The sequence below is a fragment of the Engystomops pustulosus genome, chromosome 2 (assembly GCF_040894005.1).
Source record: "Engystomops pustulosus chromosome 2, aEngPut4.maternal, whole genome shotgun sequence".
NCBI classification, from domain to species: domain Eukaryota; kingdom Metazoa; phylum Chordata; class Amphibia; order Anura; family Leptodactylidae; genus Engystomops; species Engystomops pustulosus.
Genome location: NC_092412.1, coordinates 253,409,929 through 253,433,028, shown reverse-complemented (window position 1 = coordinate 253,433,028; position 23,100 = coordinate 253,409,929).

Sequence of the window (23,100 nt, the reverse complement as noted above, 5' to 3'; positions counted from 1 at the left end):
GACTGCTGGGTCCCCAAATGATTAAGAGAAAGGGAGTAAATGATCCTCTCTGATTGGTGCTCCGGTGCACGTGTGTGACCATTCTCGTCCATGGTGCTGTTAGGACTTTGTCTGATGTCATAGAAGGGAAGCGGTCACCAGATCTCTATTCAGAGAAGGAGCCTGGTTCCCCTTTTACCCAAGTGGAGTTGGTCCCCGAGGACATCCGCAACGTGTTCAGTATCTTTTTGATAGGGGGGTAAGTTACAATGGAGGTACAACCCCTTTAACATAATCTCAGCAGACTTCCGATGAAATAACATTGACGTGTTCTGTTACGTTCCTGTGTGATTATTCGTAGTTTGGAGCTTATGGTAGGGAGTTTCTGCTCTAGTTTGTCTCATCTTCATCCGGACTGTTCTCTACCACCTCGAAAGAACGTAATGTGCAATAGTTGGAGGCTTAGATCATGGAGTTCAACTACAGTCTAACATCTCAGCTTGGGAGAGGGCCACGGACAAGGAGCTGACCTCATATGTGCCAATGGATGATTTCTAGATACCTATCTATCCAGGTTTCCATGAAAATAAAGTGAGATTAAAATATTTAAATTTATACTCCACTCACAGATTTCCCTTATATCCAATATCGGCTGGTCGCCCTTCACAAAACAAAGGAACATCATCATAAAAGTTCTCTATGAAAGACAGTGATTGGCTGTTACGATGACCCTCCATCGGTCTTTAGGCATCAAGAGTGTAACAGGAAGTGAAGAGTGGAGGAGGACCGGGCAGCATCAGGAATGGATCAGTATCGGGGGATCCATGAGGTGAGTATAAGCTCTCGCATTGGTAATGGTCAAGGTGCAGCCGATATCTTTGGATGCTCCAAACTCGAGATGCTAGATCGGTTGGAGTTAGGAAATAGGTGCAGGAAAATCAAGGACGGTAGGCACACAACAGGACCGGGTAGTTTTTCCAACTTATTTTTCTTTATTTATATTAAAACAGACCGAAAACAGGTAGTCACAATGTGTTTCGGGGATCTGCGGTCCCCTTTCTCAAGGGAATTGTAAATCAAGCACTGGAGTCGTTCGGGAGTCGCTCCAGTATGTGTCAAATACTGGATCAACTCCCAAACCACTCCAGTGTCCCATACTGTGTCACATACTGGAACAACTCCAGAACCACTCCAGTGTCCCATACTGTGTCACATACTGGAGCAACTCCAGAACCTCTCCAGTGCTTGATTTTCTATTCACTTGAGAAAGGGGACCCCAGATCCCTGAAACGCATTGTGACTACCTGTTTTCGGTCTGTTTTAATATAAATAAAGAAGAATATTTTGGAAAAACTACCCGGTTCTGTCAAGCGTCTACCGTCCTTGATTTTCCTGGCTGGATGTTATGGCACTCACTTCAGTCATAAAGTAAGGTCTCATAAAGTCTTATAGAGGAAGTATGGTCTCATAGTCCCATGACCCCACAGCACGTCTGGTCAGATGGAGGGGCTGAAAATCAGGAGGAGCGGTAATGGTCTGCTTACACTTTCTTTTATTTGGCCTCCCAACCTCCACTTTCCTGGATCACTCCTTCAAGTCTGGGTACCCAGTGTTGCAAGGTTCTACCATGAATGGTCATGCCCTTGCTGTAGTGGTAGTGGGTCCCAATTGCTTGGGTTCCTATTAAGTCAATACGCCCTTCCCCTGTGTATTTATTGAGATTGAAGGTAGACCAACCCTTTGATCGTGGAATTGGGAGGCCCAGTTAGAAATTGAAGCGCACCTTGCGCGGACAGGCAGCCAGGGGTCCATGAAATGACCCTAAGACTGTCTGTCCACATTCCCATCACTAGAAGACGTATTCCCTCTAACCTGCTTATGTACTATTAGAAATTGATACAATATATCAGTACATTGACATTGAACTAAATTACAAGTCTTCCTATGGGATACAAACTGGCCCCAAAGCTGACATTGGTCCATTTGGGTTAAACCATTTGGGCCGTAAAGATTCTGAGGTTTTGAGGAAGAAGTATGAATAAATAAATAGAACAGAACCATGAGCGTTTTCCACTTGTTGCAGCTGGTTTTAGGTTTACTCCTAATTCTTTGGCAAGATACAAAGCCAAAATCGTATTCCAGATCCCTTGAGGGGGTGACTGATCTACTTTCTATGTATTAGGTTCCTTTGTTGCTTTGTTGTAATGTTACATGGTAACGCTGTTGTGTAAGTAAGGGGGGATTTCTGTAGTTACACCTTTAGGGGTAACAGTCTTATTGCGACCCCCCACTGATCATAATAGGGGTCCCCATCTTCTCTGAAATCAGGACAGGTGATTAGCCTGTCCATTTATTTCTATGTCACTGTAGACCAATGGGGTCCTACAAAATGCCCGGATCTGAAATGATCCCCTATATTGTCCGTTCTAAGCCACTATTTAATTAGTTTTTTTTCATAAAGAGAACCTGACAGCAGAAACCTACCCAATAATCCACTATGAATATGCTGTAAAGCAGATTCCTGATCGAGTTTCTTTCATGGTCCAGTGTGGTGGCATCATCAGGAATCGAGATGAAAATTGGGGGGGGGCGTGGCCTGACACCGCATGGAGGCAGACGTGTGAGCTTTAGCTCCCGCACCTGATTCCCACCTACAGCGACATTAGCGCACCAGAACCGGACCCTCCGCCACTCACCAACCTCCGGGAAGACCTGAGACTCCTCGGTCCACGTCCCGGGACCCCGTCGAGGGCTTTCTGGCAGCGCCGGCAGGCAAAGGGTCCTCAGCGGGCCGCACGCGTGTCTCCCCGCCGCAGACACGCAGCTTCGCAACACCAAGGGAGCAGAAGCAGGGGCCGGGTGCCCGCTCCAAGGCGCCAGAACCGAGCCCAGCACCGGACATCAGGGATCGGGAAGAAGAGGCCGCGAACAGGCCAATCATGGCGGCTCAAGTAAGTGCAGCCCCCCCACAACAGCCGGCAAGCCCTTCCCGCCATAAAAGGCAGCAGGTTGTCCCGCCATTACAGCAGGGACAAGAGCAAGCGACAGGCCAGGGCATCCCCAAGCAGCAGAGCCCCCATAAAGGCTCAAATAAGCCACCAGGAGCCAGTAATGGAGAAAATTCTCCACCTCATATGTCCTCAACATCTTACTCCTCTGTGGCTAAGAGTGCCAGGAATAAATCCTCCACGGAAATGCCCCCCTCTCTCCCCCAAAGGCAGCAAAGGCGTACCCATGCCCCAGGAGACGCACCAACCGCCGTTAATGGCACTTATGGAGACTGGTCAGACTCCCAGGGAGAAGATCTGAGTGCCACCCCCTCCCTCACCGGCCTGCGTTCAGTACAAAACCCGTGGGCCTCACCGGGTGGCTTTGCCAACTCCGATGGCCCACCAACCACTACCTCTCTGCCCATGTCTGCTGACCTACAAAGCTTGCTCCAGAGTCTACCTACTAAGCAGGACTTTAGAGAATTAGTGGAAGAAGTAAAAGATACATTCTGTACTGAATTAAACTCGGTCAGAGATGACCTGCACTCCCTAGTGAACAGAGTGGAGGGACTGGAGGTGGCCCATGATGACACAAGAACTTACATGGCCCAGCTACGTGAATCCGTGGAGATGGAAATTGGTTGTATAAATCCATGGGGGTGCAGCAGTGGCTTAAATAGGGGTCCAGCCCAGGTGAGGGGATACATGAAAGCTGTACTAATTTTAGGGAATGTCAGAGCTGGAGGCCAATAGCTCCCTGGCTTACTATATAATGTATCACTATTGGTGTCCTGTAGACCACATCTAGCAGGACAACCCTTTTAACTACTTGTCATGGGAGAGTCACTATACTGGCCAGGGACGCTGTAGGAAGAGAGTATGGAAAGAGGGTGCAGACCCTCAGCGACCCTGGGGGTGACTAATTAGGGTCCACAGATATTCTGCAACTCATAAGGAGAGGCAGTGGGTGTGCTGTGCAGATTTGGGTAGGGGGATGGGGTAAAGGGAGATGGGAAGATAATTTACTACTTCTACTATTAAGTGCAGGGACAGGCAGCAGCTTCTAAATCTTCTTGGGGGTCATTTACTAAGGGCCCAATTCGCGTTTTGCCGACGTGTTACCCGAATATTTCCGATTTGCGACGATTTTCTCTGTATTGCCCCGGGATTTTGGCGCACACGATCGGATTGTGGTACATCGGCGCCGGCATGCACGCGACGGAAGTCGGGGGGCGTGGCCGAAGGAAAACCCGACGGATTCGGAAAAAACGCCGCATTTAAAAAAAAAAAATGTGTCGTGAAACTTGCACTTACCTTCACCAGGTATAGGCCTGTGTATTTCAGGGCATTCCAGCGGGCCTCGGGGAACTTCAGTGCAGCAGCGACACCTGGTGGAAGGCGGAGGAACTACCTTAGTGAATCGCCGGAAGACCCGAATCCAGCTCAGAGAACGCGCCGCTGGATCGCGAATGGACCGGGTAAGTAAATCTGCCCCAATGTTTTTCTAAATGAATGGGCTGCAGATTTTAAACAACTACCATGCTAAAATTTTTGAGGAACTTTCACTGCAGGCTTAACTCCTGCAATGTTGAGGTGTTGAAAGGGGCAGATTAGGACCACCCTGGGCCCTTGAGTGTATGAATATTATAGACCCTACAAGTCTGGAGTCACTTCCTACATAATGTACTTGGGGAATGGAGGATGTGACCTTTCTGCTGCTTTCAATCTGCAGTTTCAGGACCTTTGGAGGACCTTCAAAGGTCCTGAAATGGTTTTTGTGTACATGTGTATAAAGAGCAGGAACAGATGTATGAGGATTTCATGGATGAAGGTCCTTTTCAGTATAAAATTTGGTGGGTGGTTTGGGTGGACGTGGGCCCCCTAGAAGCCTTGGGTTCCGGGCTACCACCCAAAGCACCTAAGCTATAATCAACTACCGGGTGCTGATGACTAATTTAGCCTAGTAGAAACACAATTATTGCTTTTAGTGTCTCCAGATCCACCACCGTTTTATGGAGCTGCGTCAGGGTTTGTTTTTTGCAAGAGGAGTTGATTTTTGCATTCACATTTGACCAGTCTCCCAAACTTCCTGAAAGTCTCCCCCCCAAAAAAATTGGTGATCTCTCACAGTCCCTGAAGAGTAGGAAAATCTGAGACCCAGGACTATAGGACATTATTCTATTTTTTTCAATAGTTGTTTATGTTGTGACCTCATGTCAGCACGACCTGGGGTAGATTGTTCACGAAAATATGAGGATATGGACTCAACCACATTTCCAACATGCCCCCGAGGAGGTACCTGGACTATATGATCTTTAAAGGGGTATTCCCATATCTAAAAGTTGTTGGACCTTCACTTATCCGGAGAATAAGGATATCCTCCCCCTCCTCAGTGAGGTGGCTATGCTTGTCCAATATTCTCTATTATAGACTAAGTGGCTACCAAACATATCCGAGCGGGCAGTTATAGTTTAGTTATAAAGAGAGTTGGTAGAATACATGGCCCCCTCTCCATTCTGCCCAGCTACAGGGACCCCAGACTGGCACCAGAACCCAGTAATGGGACAGTACAACCATGACACCTGCTACATGTTACCTCATGTGGATGGATGGGAATGTGGAGAGAGAGGGGGAGCCCCTGCACTGCAATCATAGGGGAACATACACTTACATTTAAAATGATAAAAATAAAACTCGTCCTGCAAAAAACAAGTCCCTATGGAGCACATTTGACCAAAAAACTAAAATGTTACAACTTAATATTAGGGATTTTGTAATAAAACAAAAACAAACTTTGTACTCAGACAATAGTCTACACCTCCAGGTGCTGCACCTTATAACAGGTGAGGGGAACAATAAGGAGAGTCTGCACAAGGCACCACAAAAACTAAACCCCATCCTGTCAGCCATTACTGTAAAGGCTGTGATTATTCTCCGGACATACGGATTACAGCCGCCGCTATCCTTGGAAGGGGATTACATAACACTCACAGTTATAGAGACGCTAACAGGAAGGGCAGATAAAGCAGCGGGCGAGACAGTAGATAAGTCCTGGCGTCCACAAATCCTGCAAAAATAGAAACGCGTCATCGTCTGCGCAGTCACATACGATTAACCATCTGATGTCCTTTGAGAGGGAACTTTCCGCTTTTTAGAATTTTGTCTTTTAAAGGGCCCAAAAAAAGTAGTTGTTGCTTTATTATACTTCTATACAAACCATGCTTTCCAGCTCAAATCCCACAGACCAAGGAATCCTGGATACGCCTTTTAAATGAAGCTTGAATAAAGAAAAAGTTTTTTTAAGCAATTCCTTGGTCCGTGGGATTTGAGCTGGAAAGCATCGTTTGTATACTGTGACGCTCTCAAAGTGGAATGAGGATCCGTGCTCTCACCATCCATGCAGCACCTGCTATTTTCTTTATTATACTTCTACCTGTAGCGCCCCCTGGAGGGAATGTCCTGTCCTATTCACATCAATCTATAAACCCCCATTACTCAGATAATGGGGCTTATTTACTAAGGGTCCACGGCAGCACTTTCATCTGACTTTCTGTCGTTTTCAGGATTTGCGCCGGAGATTGTGTCTCACGCGATCGGATTGTGGCGCAGCTGCACTGCTTTCATGCGACAGAAATCGGGGACGTGCCATTGGACAATCCGACTGATTCGGACTGAGGCAGGTTTCAAATTGTGTTGCATGCAATGCACTTACATGCACCAGGAGGAAGAAGGTGAACTCTGTCGGACCTGAGCGGGGAAGCGACACATGCAGGATATCGGGCGCACGATCTTGGTGAATCGCGGCACAGTGCATTATGGTCGAACAATGTACTTTCGGGGGGAACGCGTCAGCACGGGTAAGTAAATGTGCCCCAGTATGTAGTAATCTTGGACACGTGTAAGTCAAGAATTAAATTACAATTTAAATTAAAGAGCACCCGATCCTTGCGCTGCTGGGGTCCAGGATCGGTTTTTGTCTCCGTTGTAGTTTCGGGCAGAATTGTTTGCACCTGTTCGTTTAACATTTGACTCATTCAGCGCCCGACGGAGAATGAATAACGGAGAATTTCATGAAAACGATTTCCTTTGATGTTGTACTTTTTATATTAAAGCCTGAAACGGAAATGTCTGCATCCGGGATATTCTGGATTATTTCCACATTTTCCCTGTAACTCCGCGTTGCTCAGTCATTGCTCAGCTTCTGCCCATTTGGAGAGGGGGCCGGGGATTAATGTGGGATCTCACTCGGACCTATAGATTTATGTCTCTCCTTCTGTATCTGAATAGTCAGAGCTGCAGATGGAGGGGCTCCCAGTGCACGCCGACACCGGCCCTACCCATAGGAGGTAGATAGTACCACTATCTGTGTATGTTACTTAAAGAGGACCTGTCACCCTCATAAACGCCACTAGGAGATGTTACTAAAGTAAGCGGCTGCGAGTGCTCCAACAAACGCCGCAGTGTTACACTGCTATAATTATCAGAAACCTCCGATAACACTAACAAACACTGCTGCGCTATACAATAGAAAACGGCGTCTTCGTGAGGGGGTGGTCCGAGGAGCTGCCTCTTACCCGGAACCGCCCCACCCTCTCCATTGGCTGTGCATCATGCAGCAGTCACCACCCTAATCCGACCCCACAATCCCGCCCCCTCATGAATACGCCGGACCACTTTGAGACCAGTCTGGCGTTTCCAGTGTACAGCGCAGCAGTGTTTGTTAGGAGGTTTCGATAACCCTAGCAGTGTAACACTGCGGCATCTGTTGTAGCGCTTACTTTAGTAACAGCTCCTGGTGCTGTTTTTGAGGGTGACAGGTCCTCTTTAAAGGTGCATCACCATCTCCTCCTGTGGACATGACCTAATAGATGTGGGTCTCACCTCAGGGGTGCCGCATCCATGAGGTGAGTTGAGCCTATTGCCTGCAGCAAGACAGGGGGCAGCATCAGGGACGCAGTCACCTGCTATAAAGCAAGAATCTGACACCTAAAAATAGTGTCTGCCAGCGCGGGTGTGAGACACTGCAGGGAGACCACACATGCTATATAAAATAACCTGTTCTGGATGAGGCAGAGGGAGCACAATCTACAGCTCGCCTCAGGGTGCAGAGAGTTTAGATTCATCCCTGCGTGCGGTGCGATGAGGGAGGTAAATACACACATGCCGTATACGGGGAGGTCCTACTCAGGTGTGTGGATGTGCCACGTGTATCACATATTTGAGTGTATTATGCATATTTTAGATTGGGAAGGGGGGCCCCATTCAGAAGTCTGCTGTGGGGCCCTGCCTCTCCTAGTTAGGCCCCTGGTTTCCTCCTTGCGTTCTGCGGGTTGTGGGCGATGGCTGGAGGCAGAGCTCATGTTTCTACGACCTTTTACTGATTTTCGTATGTTTACAAATCGTCTGGCCAGAAAGAACTTCTATAAATGGCAAAAATGTACCTCCTCGCTGCCATGCTTCCAGGATTCCTTACGGGAATGGGTATAGCGCCCCCTACTGATCATACTACCCATTGGTCCCCAGGAGGATCTATAGCACAAAGATACAGCGCCAATGTTTTAGTAAGGTATATATGGTATGTAGTGTATGGTATGTATGGAGATAGGCCCCCGGAGAGCAGGCCGCACCACACACAACATGTCGTATCATTATATTCTAGGAGTTTCTATCCAATTAAAGGAATTTGTCACCTAAAGTGACCATACAGACTGCAGCCAGTGCTATGTATAGTCCCTGGAGAGATGTGTAATCAGAACTTTGTGTATAGTATTAGTAGCAGCAGGACTGTGATATATGGATATTATATTCCAGGATTGTAGCTTCTCCAACCACACTGGGGGCGTGTCCTCACACTGCTGTGCTCTGTGCTGTTGCAGGCGTAAGACCATATACTACAGCAGTCAGTAACAGCAGAGCTGTTCAGTTCAAAGAATTTAGAGCTGCAATCCACATATCACAGTCCTGCTGCTACTAGCAACATACACAAAGGTCTGATTACACATCTCTCCATGGATAATATATAGCACTGGCTGCAGTCTATGGCACTATAACTACACGAGGCGTCCAGTCTCCACTTATTTATAGGTACAAATTCCCCAGACGGATGTGTAGACAGATATCACATCCTAGATTCTTATCTTATCCGTTCCTCAAGATTCAGGGGAAGGGCGACTCAGCAGAATTGCAAAAATATGAAATATTGTTACATTTACAGAAAACGTTTCCAAATATTTATCGCTTGTTACAATGTATCAGCAAAGAGAAGGGAAGAATGTGCTAATACACAGAGGAAAGATATCAGCGCTACAGATAGCAGATATTAATGGCCTTTATATTGCTGAGAATTGGACACTTGGTGCTGATCCCCCCAGCAGATATTATCAGACAGGTCCGAATGCTGACTAGTTGCCCTATGTACAATCTGCTTGGCTCCTCCTGCTCTATAACATGCTATCAGTAGATAGGACACTCTGTACAATTTGCTCAGCTCCTCCTGCTCTATAACATGCTGCCTGCAGATAGGACACTATGTACAATCTGCTCAGCTCCTCCTGCTCTATAACCTGATGCATGCAGATAGGACACTATGTACAATCTGCTCAGCTCCTCCTGCTCTATAACATGCTGCCTGCTGATAGGACACTATGTACAATCTGCTCAGCTCCTCCTGCTGTATAACATGATGCATGCAGATAGGACACTATGTACAATCTGCTCAGCTCCTTCTGCACTATAACATGCTGCCTGCAGATAGGACACTATGTACAATCTACTCAGCTCCTCCTGCTTTATAACATGTTGCCTGCAGATAGGACTCTATGTACAATCTGCTCAGCTCCTCCTGCATTATAACATGCTGCATGCAGATAGGACACTATATACAATCTACTCAGCTCCTCCTGCTCTATAACATGCTGCCTGCAGATAGGACATTATGTAGAATATACTCAGCTCCTCCTACTCTTTAACATGCTGCCTGCAGATAGGACACTATGTTTAATCTGCTCAGCTCCCTTCTTCATGAATCTGGCGCTTCCCTGCACTGGCCCGACAGAGTTCACCAAAATTTTTGGTGCACCTTTAACATAGAGGGGCTCATTTACTAAGGGTTTCGCGGCCGCACTTTCCCGACTTTTTCTGTTTTGCGCCGAATTCTGGCGGGATTTTGGCTCACGCGAAATGGAGGGTGGGGCCGTCGGAAAACCCGACGAATTCGGAAAAAACGCGGAATTTAAAAAACTAATTTGTGTTGCAAGAATAGTACTCGCCTACACCGAGACGGAGGAGGTGAACTCCAGCGGACCTCGGCGCAGCAGCGACACCTGGTGGACATCTGGCGCACGACTTTAGTGAATCCCGACAGACCTGAATCCTCGTCGGAGAACCCGCCGCGGGATCGCGTCTGGACCGGGTAAGTAAATGAGCCGCAGAGTGTGCGACAGATTGCATGTTAAATCTGGCGCACGGTCTGACTGAGCACAGCTGTGCCACAATATAGTCGTGTGCAACACATTTGTGGTGTGGACTCTTCTTAAAGGACACCTGTCATCAGGTCTGTGTCACTTGTCCTGTCACTACTACCTGTTGGAGCAGCTCACAAGGATCCCATCCCAGCCTTTATCTAGTCACTTCATACATTCATCATTATAAAATCATCTATTCTTTATCATGTAAATGAGGCTGGTCACATGGTCAGAGGCAGTGATGTCACACCTGTTACCCCTCCCCTCTCCTCCCCCTGCTCATGTCTGTGTGTAATATATAGTAAAGCATTGCTGGTGTCTGTGCTGCATCTGCTGACGTGCTGCATCCTCCTAATACACAGAGACACAGACATCAGCTACACAAGTACCTGATATGTTCTGCTGTAACATGACTGCCTGGAGCTGCTGTATCTCTCCTATACAAACACAGGCTACAGGGGGCGCCAGCACCAGGAAGCACATCATTATACAGCCTCACACCATTATACAGGCTGTCAGTCATGTGTATAGGAGTATCTCATACACGCAGGCTGCAGGTGGCGCCAGCACCAGGAAGCACATGGAGGAGACTTATACCATTATACATCACACCATTATACAGGCTGTCAGTCATGTGTATAGGAGTATCTCATACACACAGGCTGCAGGGGGCGCAAGGACCAGGAAGCACATGGAGGAGCCATTACACCATTATAACTCACACCATTATACAGGCTGTCATGTGTATAGGAGTATCCATAGCTCCCAACCGTCCCGATTTTGACGGGTCTTTCCCGTTTTTCTTACCTCTGCCCCGCGTCACGGGCAGCTGTCAGATTGTCACGGATTTTCCCCCCAGGTCCCGCTGTGTCCCGGCGCTGTGTCCCCATAGTAAATACTTTGAAAGTCTGAACTCACAGTACAGAATGGCTTCTACAGACATCGGGAGGGAATCCTTTTCAGAGAAGTGTCGGGCTTAGCGCAGAGCAGGGACCACGTCATCAGCTTCAGATCTGTCCATATATGGTCGCTGCATCTCCTAGGGTTCCCCAGAGCAGACATCGGGCAGGGAATCCTTTTCAGAGAAGTGTCGGGCTTAGCCGAGAGCAGGGACCACGTCATCAGCTTCAGATCACCATCTGTCCATAAATGGTCACTGCATCTCCTAGGGTTCCCCAGAGCAGACATCGGGCAGGGAATCCTTTTCAGAGAAGTGTCGGCTTAGCTGAGAGCAGGGACCACGTCATCAGGTCAGATCAGCATCTGTCCATATATGGTCTCCAGGGCTTCCCCAGACACAAGCTCTTTATTTAATTAAATTAAATAAAGTTTTGCCCAGTGATACTTATCAAAGGATTTCTGGTAACTAAGAAGTGTTATCTGCTAATGTCACACTGTGACACAGACTAATGCAATGATATATAGAGAGGGATCTTCTCAGAGATTGTTATTGTAATTATTGAGACTATTATTATTATTATTATAAATTTTATTATTATTATGGAGATGATTATTAATAATAGTAAAAATAATAATAATCATCTCAATAATAATAATAATAATCATCTCCATAATAATAATAATAATAATAATAATAGTCTCAATAATTACAATAATCTCTGAGAAGATCCCTCCCTATATACCAAAGCATTAAATCTGTGTCACAGTGTAACAGTAGTCATAGTTCTTAGTTACCAAAATTCTATACCTTGTTAATTGCTGCGATTATAGCTCAGTTGGTTGAGGCGCTGTGACATTATTGTACATGGACACTGCAGGTTCTGGGTTCAAATCCCAATGAGTATAATTTTTTTTTTTTATTGAGATGATTTTTATTATTATAATATGGCTAAAATTTGGGGCGTGGCCAGGGAGTGATTGGGGTGTGGCTTAGGGGGATCGCCGCGGCACGCTACGCGTGCCTCCATTTTGTCCCTCTTTCCCTTTCACAAATGTTGGGAGGTATGGAGTATCTCATACACACAGGCTGCAGGGGCCGCCAGGACCAGGAAGCACATGGAGGAGACATTACACCTTTATAGCTCACATCATTATACAGGTTGTCAGTCATGTGTATAGGAGTATCTCATACACACAGGCTGCAGGGGACACCAGCACCAGGAAGCACATGGAGGAGCCATTACACCATTATACCTCACACCATTATACAGGCTGTCAGTCATGTGTATAGGAGTATCTCATACACACTGGCTACAGGGGCCACCAGGACCAGGAGGCACATGGAGGAGCCATTACACCATTATACCTCACATCATTATACAGGCTGTCAGTCATGTGTATAGGAGTATCTCATACACACACGGGCTACCGGGGGCGCCAGCACCAGGAAGCACATAGAGGCACGATTACACCATTATATCTCACACCATTATACAGGCTGTCAGTCATGTGTATAGGAGTATCTCATACACACAGAGGCTGCAGGGGACACCAGCACCAGGAAGCACATGGAGGAGACATTACACCATTATACCTCACACCATTATACAGGCTATCAGTCATGTGTAAAGGAGTATCTCATACACACTGGCTGCAGGGGCCACCAGGACCAGGAAGCACATGAAGGAGACATTACTCCATTATACCTCACATCATTATACAGGCTGTCAGTCATGTGTATAGGAGTATCTCATACACAGAGGCTGCAGGGGACACCAGCAAGCACATGGAGGAGACATTACACCATTATACCTCACACCATTATACAGGCTATCAGTCATGTGTATAGGAGTATCTCATACACACACGGGCTACCGGGGGCGCCAGCACCAGGAAGCACATAGAGGAACGATTACACCATTATACCTCACATCATTATACAGGCTGTCAGTCATGTGTATAGGAGTATCTCATACACACAGAGGCTGCAAGGGGCGCCAGCAACAGGAAGCACATTGAGGAGCCATTACACCATTATATCTCACACCATTATACAGGCTGTCAGTCATGTGTATAGGAGTATCTCATACACACAGGCTGCAGGGGGAGCCAGCACCAGGAAGCACATAGAGGAGCCATTACACCATTATATCTCACACCATTATACAGGCTGTCAGTCATGTGTATAGGAGTATCTCATACACACAGGCTGCAGGGGGCGCCAGCACCAGGAAGCACATAGAGGAGCGATTACACCATTATACCTCACACCATTATACAGGTTGTCAGTCATGTGTATAGGAGTATCTCATACACACAGGCTGCAGGGGGAGCCAGCACCAGGAAGCACATAGAGGAGCCATTACACCATTATATCTCACACCATTATACAGGCTGTCAGTCATGTGTATAGGAGTATCTCATACACACAGGCTGCAGGGGGAGCCAGCACCAGGAAGCACATAGAGGAGCGATTACACCATTATACCTCACACCATTATACAGGTTGTCAGCCAAGCACTGGGGGGTGTGGCTGTGCCTCCCACTCAGCTTGAATATGCTAATGACTCATTGGACATCTCACAGGTCATTTGCATACAGCTTTAGGACCTCATTGCTTAGGTTTACAGGCATGTAGAGGGACAATGATGGGATAGAGGCAATGCTCTTTAATGGCAGTTTGGGAAAATATATTTAGTTTAGGGGGTTATTTTGCCTGACGGGTTCTCTTTAAATATGTGTGCGAGCAGTTAACACCTAAAAGAACGTTCAAAGTCCACCAGAAAACATCCCTTAGTAAATGTGCCTCTATGTACAATCTGCTCAGCTCCTCCTGCTCTATAACATTCTGCCTGCAGATAGGACTCTATATACAACCCACACAGCTCCTCCTGCTCTGTAACATACTGTCTGCAGTGCAGATAGGAGGTCTCCAGTTCAAAAATACTCGATACATAACGAGTACAGCAAATAAAAACTATATTTCCACTGCCACCACTAGGGGGAGCTCATTGCACTTGGATTTATACAGCATCTATTGAATATCCCAATCTCCTGCATGTAATAATCTCCACCTAGTGGCGGCTGCAGGAAGAGCTATGACAGTTTCAGTATGGAAGAAAAGCTGAATGGACTGGGGTCCCCTAATACCAGTAATTGGATCTGCCACAACCATTAGCAGTTTGCCGATCCTTAAATATATCTGTCCACTTATGTCATCATATGTTATCACGACTCGAGGATTATCTAGTAATGAATGACACTGCTGAGCACCATATGGCGGCATTACCTCATTTATCATATATTGTTTATATGTGCAGCCCCATCCAGTGTCTGCTACAGCGGCGCCATCTTGTGTACAGCTTTGTGAACTACAGATAGTTCTCTGCTGTATATTATACCAGGCCAGATGTTGTATCACTGATGGACATAGCAGCGCCATCGTCTGCCCATTTCCCATATTACAGTGTAGAAACGGGGAGAAGTTACCTCCTCCTATAATGCCCCTATAGTGACCCCTACATAGTAAATTGCCCCACAGTGACCCCCACGTAGTATAATATCCCCACAGTGACCCCCACGTAGTATAATATCCCCACAGTGACCCCCACGTAGTATAATATCCCCACAGTGACCCCCACGTAGTATAATATCCCCACAGTGACCCCCACGTAGTGTAATATCCCTATAGTGACCTCCACATAGTATAATGTCTCCATAGTGACCCCTACATAGTATAATGTCCCTATAGTGACCCCACATAGTATAATGTCCCCACAGTGACCCCCACGTAGTGTAATATCCCTATAGTGACCCCCACATAGTATAATGCACCATAGTGACCCCTACATCGTATAATATCCCCTAGTGACCCCTACATCGTATAATATCCCCTAGTGACCCCTACATAGTATAATGTCCCCTAGTGGCCCCTACATAGTATAATGTCTCCATAGTGACCCCCACATATTATAATATCCCTATAGTGACCCCACATAGTATAATGCACCATAGTGACCTCTACATCGTATAATATCCCCTAGTGACCCCTACATCGTATAATATCCCCTAGTGACCCCTACATAGTATAATGTCCCCTAGTGGCCCCTACATAGTATAATATCCCCTAGTGGCCCCTACATAGTATAATGTCTCCATAGTGACCCCCACATATTATAATATCCCTATAGTGACCCCACATAGTATAATGTCTCCATAGTGACCCCCACATAGTATAATATCCCTATAGTGACCCCCACATAGTATAATATCCCCTAGTGGCCCCTACATAGTATAATATCCCTATAGTGACCCCTACATAGTATAATGCCCCCATAAAGACCCCTACATAGTATAATGTCCCCTAGTGACCCCTACATAGTATAATATCCCTATAGTGACCCCCACATAGCATAATGTCCCCATAGTGGCCCCTACATAGTATAATATCCCCTAGTGGCCCCTACATAGTATAATATCCCCTAGTGGCCCCTACATAGTATAATATCCCCTAGTGGCCCCTACATAGTATAATATCCCCTAGTGGCCCCTACATAGTATAATATCCCCATAGTGACCCCTACATAGTATAATATCCCCTAGTGGCCCCTACATAGTATAATGTCCCCATAGTGACCCCTACATAGTAATATGCCCCCATAGTGGCCCCTACATAGTATAATATCCCCTAGTGACCCCTACATCGTATAATATCCCCTAGTGACCCCTACATAGTATAATATCCCCTAGTGGCCCCTACATCGTATAATATCCCCTAGTGGCCCCTACATAGTATAATGTCCCCTAGTGGCCCCTACATAGTATAATGTCTCCATAGTGACCCCCACATATTATAATATCCCTATAGTGACCCCACATAGTATAATGCACCATAGTGACCTCTACATCGTATAATATCCCCTAGTGACCCCTACATCGTATAATATCCCCTAGTGACCCCTACATAGTATAATGTCCCCTAGTGGCCCCTACATAGTATAATATCCCCTAGTGGCCCCTACATAGTATAATATCCCCTAGTGGCCCCTACATAGTATAATGTCTCCATAGTGACCCCCACATATTATAATATCCCTATAGTGACCCCACATAGTATAATGTCTCCATAGTGACCCCCACATAGTATAATATCCCTATAGTGACCCCCACATAGTATAATATCCCCTAGTGGCCCCTACATAGTATAATATCCCTATAGTGACCCCTACATAGTATAATGCCCCCATAGTGACCCCTACATAGTATAATGTCCCCATAGTGACCCCTACATAGTATAATGTCCCCTAGTGACCCCTACATAGTATAATATCCCTATAGTGACCCCCACATAGCATAATGTCCCCATAGTGGCCCCTACATAGTATAATATCCCCTAGTGGCCCCTACATAGTATAATATCCCCTAGTGGCCCCTACATAGTATAATATCCCCTAGTGGCCCCTACATAGTATAATATCCCCTAGTGGCCCCTACATAGTATAATATCCCCTAGTGGCCCCTACATAGTATAATATCCCCTAGTGGCCCCTACATAGTATAATATCCCCATAGTGACCCCTACATAGTATAATATCCCCTAGTGGCCCCTACATAGTATAATGTCCCCATAGTGACCCCTACATAGTAATATGCCCCCATAGTGGCCCCTACATAGTATAATATCCCCTAGTGACCCCTACATAGTATAATGTCCCCTAGTGGCCCCTACATAGTATAATGCCCCCATAGTGACCCCTACATAGTATAATATCCCCTAGTGACCCCTACATAGTATAATGTCCCCTAGTGGCCCCTACATAGTATAATGTCTCCATAGTGACCCCCACATATTATAATATCCCTATAGTGACCTCACATAGTATAATGCACCATAGTGACCCCTACATCGTATAATATCCCCTAGTGACCCCTACATCGTATAATATCCCCTAGTGACCCCTACATAGTATAATGTCCCCTAGTGGCCCCTACATAGTATAATATCCCCTAGTGGCCCCTACATAGTATAATGTCTCCATAGTGACCCCCACATATTATAATATCCCTATAGTGACCCCACATAGTATAATGTCTCCATAGTGACCCCCACATAGTATAATATCCCTATAGTGACCCCCACATAGTATAATATCCCCTAGTGGCCCCTACATAGTATAATATCCCTATAGTGACCCCACATAGCATAATGCCCCCATAGTGACCCCTACATAGTATAATGCCCCCATAGTGACCCCTACATAGTATAATGTCCCCATAGTGACCCCTACATAGTATAATGTCCCCTAGTGACCCCTACATAGTATAATATCCCTATAGTGACCCCCACATAGTATAATGTCCCTATAGTGGCCCCTACATAGTATAATATCCCCTAGTGGCCCCTACATAGTATAATATCCCCTAGTGGCCCCTACATAGTATAATGTCCCCATAGTGACCCCTACATAGTAATATGCCCCCATAGTGGCCCCTACATAGTATAATATCCCCTAGTGACCCCTACATCGTATAATATCCCCTAGTCGCCCCTACATAGTATAATGTCCCCTAGTGGCCCCTACATAGTATAATGTCTCCATAGTGACCCCTACATATTATAATATCCCTATAGTGACCCCACATAGTATAATGCACCATAGTGACCTCTACATCGTATAATATCCCCTAGTGACCCCTACATCGTATAATATCCCCTAGTGACCCCTACATAGTATAATGTCCCCTAGTGGCCCCTACATAGTATAATATCCCCTAGTGGCCCCTACATAGTATAATATCCCCTAGTGGCCCCTACATAGTATAATGTCTCCATAGTGACCCCTACATAGTATAATATCCCCTAGTGGCCCCTACATAGTATAATGTCCCCATAGTGACCCCTACATAGTATAATATCCCCTAGTGACCCCCACATATTATAATATCCCTATAGTGACCCCACATAGTATAATGTCTCCATAGTGACCCCCACATAGTATAATATCCCTATAGTGACCCCCACATAGTATAATATCCCCTAGTGGCCCCTACATAGTATAATATCCCTATAGTGACCCCTACATAGTATAATGCCCCCATAGTGACCCCTACATAGTATAATGTCCCCATAGTGACCCCTACATAGTATAATGTCCCCTAGTGACCCCTACATAGTATAATATCCCTATAGTGACCCCCACATAGCATAATGTCCCCATAGTGGCCCCTACATAGTATAATATCCCCTAGTGGCCCCTACATAGTATAATATCCCCTAGTGGCCCCTACATAGTATAATATCCCCTAGTGGCCCCTACATAGTATAATATCCCCTAGTGGCCCCTACATAGTATAATATTCCCTAGTGGCCCCTACATAGTATAATATCCCCTAGTGGCCCCTACATAGTATAATATCCCCATAGTGACCCCTACATAGTATAATATCCCCTAGTGGCCCCTACATAGTATAATGTCCCCATAGTGACCCCTACATAGTAATATGCCCCCATAGTAGCCCCTACATAGTATAATATCCCCTAGTGACCCCTACATAGTATAATGTCCCCTAGTGGCCCCTACATAGTATAATGCCCCCATAGTGACCCCTACATAGTATAATATCCCCTAGTGACCCCTACATAGTATAATGTCCCCTAGTGGCCCCTACATAGTATAATGTCTCCATAGTGACCCCCACATATTATAATATCCCTATAGTGACCTCACATAGTATAATGCACCATAGTGACCTCTACATCGTATAATATCCCCTAGTGACCCCTACATCGTATAATATCCCCTAGTGACCCCTACATCGTATAATATCCCCTAGTGACCCCTACATAGTATAATGTCCCCTAGTGGCCCCTACATAGTATAATATCCCCTAGTGGCCCCTACATAGTATAATGTCTCCATAGTGACCCCCACATATTATAATATCCCTATAGTGACCCCACATAGTATAATGTCTCCATAGTGACCCCCACATAGTATAATATCCCTATAGTGACCCCCACATAGTATAATATCCCCTAGTGGCCCCTACATAGTATAATATCCCTATAGTGACCCCACATAGCATAATGCCCCCATAGTGACCCCTACATAGTATAATGCCCCCATAGTGACCCCTACATAGTATAATGTCCCCATAGTGACCCCTACATAGTATAATGTCCCCTAGTGACCCCTACATAGTATAATATCCCTATAGTGACCCCCACATAGTATAATGTCCCCATAGTGGCCCCTACATAGTATAATATCCCCTAGTGGCCCCTACATAGTATAATATCCCCTAGTGGCCCCTACATAGTATAATATCCCCTAGTGACCCCTACATAGTATAATATCCCCTAGTGGCCCCTACATAGTATAATATCCCCATAGTGACCCCTACATAGTATAATATCCCCATAGTGACCCCCACATAGTATAATGTCCCCTAGTGGCCCCTACATAGTATAATGTCCCCATAGTGACCCCTACATAGTAATATGCCCCCATAGTGGCCCCTACATAGTATAATATCCCCTAGTGGCCCCTACATAGTATAATGTCCCCATAGTGGCCCCTACATAGTATAATATCCCCATAGTGACCCCCACATAGTATAATGTCCCCATAGTGACCCCCACATAGCATAATGTCCCCATAGTGACCCCCACATAGTATAATGTCCCCATAGTGACCCCTACATAGTAATATGCCCCCATAGTGGCCCCTACATAGTATAATATCCCCTAGTGGCCCCTACATAGTATAATGTCCCCATAGTGACCCCTACATAGTTATATGCCCCCATAGTGGCCCCCACATAGTATAATGTCCCCATAGTGGCCCCTACATAGTATAATGTCCCCATAGTGGCCCCTACATAGTATAATATCCCCATAGTGACCCCCACATAGTATAATGTCCCCATAGTGACCCCACATAGCATAATGCCCCCTAGTGGCCCCTACATAGTATAATGTCCCCTAGTGACCCCCACATAGTATAATATCCCCTAGTCGACCCTACATAGTATAATATCCCTTAGTGGACCCTACATAGTATAATATCCCTTAGTGGCCCCTACATAGTATAATGTCCCCATAGTGACCCCTACATAGTATAATATCCCCATAGTGACCCCCACATTGTATAATGTCCCCTTAGTGACCCCCACATAGTATAATGTCCCCATAGTGACCCCACATAGTATAATGTCCCTATAGTGGCCCCCACATAGTATAATGCCCCCATAGTGACCCCCACATAGTATAATGTCCCCATAGTGACCCCCACATAGTATAATGTCCCCATAGTGACCCCTACATAGTATAATATCCCCATAGTGACCCCCACATTGTATAATGTCCCCATAGTGACCCCTACATAGTATAATGCCCCCATAGTGACCCCCACACAGTATAATGTCCCCATAGTGACCCCACATAGTATAATGTCCCTATAGTGGTCCCCACATAGTATAATGCCCCCATAGTGACCCCCACATAGTATAATGTCCCCATAGTGACCCCCACATAGTATAATGTCCCCATAGTGACCCCCACATAGTATAATGTCCCCATAGTGGCCCCCACATAGTATAATGTCCCCATAGTGACCCCCACATAGTATAATGCCCCCATAGTGACCCCTACATAGTATAATGTCCCCACAGTGACCCCTACATAGTATAATGTCCCTATAGTGGTCCCCACATAGTATAATGCCCCCATAGTGACCCCACATAGTATAATGTCCCTATAGTGGTCCCCACATAGTATAATGCCCCCATAGTGACCCCCACATAGTATAATGTCCCCATAGTGACCCCCACATAGTATAATGCCCCCATAGTGACCCCCACATAGTATAATGTCCCCTAGTGACATGTAAATGAGGCTGGACTAAGATTGTGCGCTGAGATCCGCCGGAGTTCACCTTCTTCTTCCTGGTGTATGTGAGTGCTTGATCTTGTGACACTATTCCGTTTTTAATTTCCGGGGTTTGTCCGAATCCATCATGTTGTCCGATGGCAACCCCCCCCCCCACCACCAGATTTCTGTCTCATGCAAGCCAGCACCGATGCGCCACAATCCGATCACGTGCGCCAAAAACCCAGGGCAATTCGGTGCAGAATGGAAATATTCGGGAAACCCGACGGAATCGGGGTCCGCAGACCCTTAGTAAATGAGCCCCAGTGTCTCCATAGTGACCCCCACATAGTATAATGTCCCCATGGTGACCCCCACATAGTATAATGCCTGTAGACCCCTCATATATAATGGGGGCATTTGACCCCCATTTTCCTTAGATGAAAGTGATATAACTCTTGGTGAGCAGCGCCATCTTATGGACATGTTTTGTAATCACGAAGCACATTTTCTCTTTCATCAAATCTACTGCCGCCATCTAGTGGTAGATAGCAGTTTCTTTGAATCAATTTGTATTATAATAATAAATCATAACATCTATAGCGACATCATATTCTGTAGCGCTGTACAGATTATAGGGACATATACTAATAACATAAGGCACATCATTAACATGGTCATAACAAACTATAGGAAGGAGGGCTCTGCCCTCAGGAGCTTGCAATCTATGAGGAGGAGGGGACACAGGAGGTGACAGTGCTTGTACAATGGTCACAAGAGCTTACAATCTATGAGGAGGAGGACACAGGGGGTGACAGTGCTTGTACAATGGTCACAAGAGCTTACAATCTATGAGGAGGAGGGGACACAGGAGGTGACAGTGCTTGTACAATGGTCACAAGTGCTTACAATCTATGAGGAGGAGGACACAGGAGGTGACAGTGCTTGTACAATGGTCACAAGAGCTTACAATCTATGAGGAGGAGGGGACACAGGAGGTGACAGTGCTTGTACAATGGTCACAAGTGCTTACAATCTATGAGGAGGGGACACAGGAGGTGACAGTGCTTGTACAATGGTCACAAGAGCTTACAATCTATGAGGAGGAGGACACAGGAGGTGACAGTGCTTGTACAATGGTCACAAGAGCTTACAATCTATGAGGAGGAGGGGACAGGAGGTGACAGTGCTTGTACAATGGTCACAAGAGCTTACAATCTATGAGGAGGAGGGGACAGGAGGTGACAGTGCTTGTACAATGGTCACAAGAGCTTACAATCTATGAGGAGGAGGGGACAGGAGGTGACAGTGCTTGTACAATGGTCACAAGAGCTTACAATCTATGAGCAGGAGGGGACACAGAAGGTGACAGTGCTTGTACAATGGTCACAAGAGCTTACAATCTATGAGGAGGAGAGGACACAGGAGGTGACAGTGCTTGTACAATGGTCACAAGAGCTTACAATCTATGAGGAGGAGGGGACAGGAGGTGACAGTGCTTGTACAATGGTCACAAGAGCTTACAATCTATGAGGAGGAGGGGACACTGGAGGTGACAGTGCTTGTACAATGGTCACAAGAGCTTACAATCTATGAGGAGGAGGGGACACAGGAGGTGACAGTGCTTGTACAATGGTCACAAGAGCTTACAATCTATGAGGAGGAGGGGACAGGAGGTGACAGTGCTTGTACAATGGTCACAAGAGCTTACAATCTATGAGGAGGAGGGGACAGGAGGTGACAGTGCTTGTACAATGGTCACAAGAGCTTACAATCTATGAGGAGGGGACACAGAAGGTGACAGTGCTTGTACAATGGTCACAAGAGCTTACAATCTATGAGGAGGAGGACACAGGAGGTGACATTGCTTGTACAATGGTCACAAGAGCTTACAATCTAT